We start from the raw sequence: 4,644 nt of genomic DNA, 5'->3' as shown, positions 1-4,644 counted from the left end.
CCTTCCTACATGCTGTCTTACATGCTTCAAAACTCTGAAGTATCAAAATTTTATGCTGGGCATAGAAGAGCCGGACAACCGCTGCATGCTGGGTGAACATACTATTATTGCAACGAATATTGCTTCCATGAGGGGTACAGAAGAGATTTGCATCATTGGTCAAGAATTTTTGCATAAAGAAGATTTCTACGCACACCCCTTTGAACCTTCAAGACATGATATTTATATTGTTTCAGGTCTTTCAGACCTCAAAGTGTGGCCTGTGAGCAATGTGCGAAAAATGGTCAAGCACCCATGGAAGAAGCAGTTTGTAGTGATGCCAGAGTTGCATACCGTTTAGTATGTGTTCCAAGATTAGCTCATTTTAGTGTCGTGTTCTGTGCTTTTTCCTCGTAGCAGTGAGGAACTTGTTCTGGTGCTGACTTTTCCCTGAATACTCTTATTTGCGTTCACACAAGCTCTGGTATGAGTGTGGGAGCGAATGAGAGGCCTTGCTGAAGTTTTTTTTTCTGGCTGCTGTAAAATAATTCTTCATGCCACTAGACCGTGCCACAATATTGAGGAATTTGGGCATCTGCAACTGTTCGAAAGTATGTGTATATCCTTTGTTGGCTCACAGCTGCTCGTTTCGATTCCCAAGAAATGTTGGTGAGTATAGATTGTTTTCCAAGCGTCTTATGTGGGGATCCTTTAAAGCGTTTTAGCAGGACCACTGAGAACAGTTCTATAAAAACTGTTGTGGCCTGTCTATGTAGCATCTTATTTTCGTATCTAGCACAACGTTATTACTTGAACTTTGCAGTTGAAGTGTGGAACTTGTTTTCTACTGTTGACATGTAAACCTTTCATCTCTCCTGGTTCTAAAAGTCTGGCTTCATGTGCAAATACATTTCTTATGGCTTGTCAATGATGCTTTGACTTAAGGTTTTATCATGTTGCGATGAAGGCATTTTGGTACAAAATTTATTTTTGAACGGCCAACATGACTATATTTTTGTCGTATAGGCAGATGTCTGCCTTTGTAGCTTGCCAAACGTTGGGAGCTATAGCTTGACAAAGCTTGAAAAGTTATTTTGAAACATGCTTCTCCTAGGCCAGGTCAGTGTATTCTATGTTCAACATAATTCTTGAGTAGCTCTCTACTATTGTGTAATTGTGAAAACCTGACCATGATTGAGCATGTAATGGCAAGTTATATACATAGTTTCCATGGTACTATTTTTTATTGAAGCAACCTGTATGCTACGTATGTACTAATTATGTACTATGTAATTAGGTACTATGTACTATGTACTAATTTACTTATGAATAAAAATGAGTTGAATTGAAATTGAAAAAAAAAACAGTGTGCTTATAGTACTGAAAATTTGTACTGTTTGCAAAGTTAAAATGCTTTCTTGACAAAAAATTTCGAAGTGCTGTTTTGTGCAATGGTGGCACTACAATTCCTAATTATTTTCCAGATGAGCTATACTATTGTGTAGTTCACTGCCTCTAAAGAGGTTGAAATTGTACCAACTACTTGTGTCATCGGCAGCGTGTGCGTCTGGCCACATAATGTAAAAGCAGAGAAGGGAAAATGGCAAAGAAGCAGCATCCACCACAGTCATGGTGGAAGCAGTATGAGATTGCTGTGAAAGGTTTGTTCGGTAAGCGCATTTCAGTCACCTTACGCCTTAAGTCAGGGGTGATTATATTGATCACATTTTGCACTTGTTCGGTTACCTATGAACATGCCCGGAAAAAGCTAAATGACAGTCAGTTTCATTCAGACCTGGCCAGTGAAACTGAAATGCCCCCATTGAAGAGGCGTAGACGGCTACCAGCAGTCTGGAGCGACTCTGACAGTGAAGAGGAAGAGGAAGACTCTGCCACAAGCCAGCCAGGACTGCCACCCATCCCAAATAATTTTCCATGTAGTATTGTAAAATGTATTTGTCATTACTTTTCAAGAGGCAGCTGTGATTTGCATTGCATTAAGGAGGTAGCTTTAGCCTTGCAAGCACTCAGTTGGTGCATGAGGCCAATTTTTTGTCAACCCTCTGATGTTACAATGCGCCACCTCCTTTCTTTCATCTGCATTGAATACTTGCATACCAGAATTGAAGAACTGCTGGTTAGAAGAGAAAAACAGGCTGCTAGATGCATTCGTAGCTAGCCTGTCCTTGACAATGCTCATGTCCCATTATCAATAGCATTTTTAAGTTTACAAAGCATATTTGTAAACAGTGAAATTAAAATGATGGACGAGTGGGCGTGTGCTGGTAATTATCCATAACGAAGGTGGCAGCGCACGGTTGAAACACACAAGAAGGACGAGATGGGACGAAGCGCTTCGTCCGTCTCACTCTCCCCTGTGTTTCGGCAACGCACTGCCAACATCACAGTAAAATAGATGCAACGCTTGGAATGCTTTTTGATAATTTCACATTGGATGTCTAGTCAGCACTTGTTTTCGACAAGTGTGAACAAGGTATTTACCTTGCATATACACCGAAGCATTGCTAGTTGCCCCTCTGGCATTTATTCACTTGCCAGAAATGTTTATAATGGAGTATAGCATGAATAGAATTGTGACATTCATGCAATTGTAGCAAATTTCTACAAAGGAAATTCATCCTGCAACACTGAACTGTTGAATTGTAGCTTTGAAATTCAGTATAAATACTGGAGCTTTTCTAAGTTTGTTTTATATAGGAGTATACTGCGTTCCACGGCCATTGTATGGCTGCGATTAATGCTAATAGGAATCATTACGTGATGAACTATATATATGTATTGCTTTCTAGGAATAACCTCGAGTGAAGCAACACGTCTGCCCACATTTGGCCAGGGAGACAAAGGCACAGCAGGTATTCTCACACATATGCAGCTGCATGTCTCGTTACAAAATTGCGATTTACGTGCGTATTTATTATTTTTTGTGGGTAACGAATTTAGCAGCTTTCAGTCGTCCTAACCTATAGCTTAGAACCACAGATAGCTGTAAAGCTTCTTAAGAGCCATGCATATATGAATTCTCAAGCATTGTAGAAGCAAGTGGATGAACCAAAATATGTTAACCTCCATAATTCAGTTTTTTAATTGAACTAGTAAACCTTTGCTCTCGGTAATTTTCTTTGCTCTGCTAGGCTCTTTGTCACTATCTGTTGCACATCAGAATTTCCAACAAGTGGAGCGGCTCTTGTGGCTCACTGCTCTCGTTCTTCGACGCTGCAGGGACCCAGCTGTCACAGACAAACTCGCGACAAGGTACGTCTGATAACCACTCTGTTGATGCAGGTATGTGCCAGATAAGGGAGGTCAAAATTAAATATATCATTAGCAAGTTACTCCAAACTACTAATGAATTGAAATTGTGCTTTTCAGGTAAACAGACAGTGCAGAATGGCCACAAAACTCACCTCATGATTGTTGTATAGAGAAGAGTACGCACCTTTTGAAAGATATGAATGCAGTTTTCAGTAAAATGGTTTGCTTAAAATGTTCTTGAACCCTAAATTTTAATAGCGTTTATTTACGATATTTTTCAGACTTAGAGCAGCATGTACTACGACTGCTGAACACGCTTCGCTTCATGCTGGAACAACAAGCGGACACCTTGAACAAGTTGTGCGATATACTTCCTACTTCTTCAGTCACCGAATGCGCAGAGCTCTTAGGCCATCCGCTAAGCAGCCTTGAAGAACTACAAGACTTTGACGACAAGCTCGATGCTGGAAAATTTAAGATCCTGGTAAGTTATGTTTTTTTTCAGTTTATCAGTCTCATAATGAATATTGAACGTGTGGAAACATTGCTGTTTTGCAATATAAAGAATGTCATGGGTTTTCGTACGTTGCTTACTTGCTTTATGACTTAATACTCTTTTTCGTATTCTAAAACATTCACATCATCCAACAAGTTTCTTTGTTGAATAGAATTTCTCATCTTTTGTACACAGGTTTGTACACGTTACACTGGCGGGGAGGATGGGATCGGAAGACATGCACTGTGCATTACTACAGATTGCTTTATTCAGACGCTTTTATCCGTGAACATCTGTGGAAGCCCCCCAGGGCGACGAAGGAAGCCCACGTGTCGACCCAAGCCACCAAGAGCGGTGACACGCCGCCGGCAGTTCCTACCGCCGTGCCACTGTACGGGAGGCTCGAGCCGTTCGAGGGTGATGGGTCCACCTGGCCAGTCTACGAGGAACAAGTTCGCGTGTTTTTCCGGGCGAACGACACACACGAGGCAAAACAGCGGGACAATTTCGTGACCAGCTGCGGGACCCGCGTCTTCAGTCTCCTGCTCGACCTTCTCAAGCCGGCCACACCGCATGTCAAGACGCTGAGTGAGCTGCTCAACACACTGCGGTCGCATTTCAGCCCGGCACCGTCACCGTTAATGGACCGTTTTCGCTTCAAAAACTTCAGCCGCCGCGAAGGAGAGACCCTCGGTCAGTTCGTCGCTGCGTTACGAGGGTTAGCGAGTGGATGCGCCTTCGCGGACCAGCTCGACTCACTGCTCCGGGACCGTTTCGTCTGCGGGATAAAGAACCCCCACCATGCAGACACGACTCCTGGAGCTTCCGGATCCCTCGCTGGACGACGTCGTCCAGCGAGGGATCGGACGTCGTGAAGACAGCGCAGGCGATCGACG

The 4,644-nt window shown here is 42.8% G+C and overlaps 1 long non-coding RNA gene across 1 annotated transcript; it reads left to right on the top strand.

Annotated features, from left to right (window-relative positions):
- The first annotated feature begins 1,615 nt into the window (after positions 1-1,615).
- LOC125942795 (uncharacterized) lies at positions 1,616-3,726 on the top strand. Its single transcript, XR_007465363.1, has 3 exons — positions 1,616-1,919; positions 2,790-2,852; positions 3,220-3,726. It is a non-coding gene; the product is annotated as an uncharacterized LOC125942795 (long non-coding RNA).
- The last annotated feature ends 918 nt before the right edge of the window (positions 3,727-4,644 follow it).

Source organism: Dermacentor silvarum, chromosome 1, assembly GCF_013339745.2.
Source record: "Dermacentor silvarum isolate Dsil-2018 chromosome 1, BIME_Dsil_1.4, whole genome shotgun sequence".
Lineage (NCBI taxonomy): Eukaryota > Metazoa > Arthropoda > Arachnida > Ixodida > Ixodidae > Dermacentor > Dermacentor silvarum.
The sequence above is the reverse complement of the archived record's forward strand: the minus strand, read 5'-3'. Positions and strand labels throughout refer to the sequence as shown.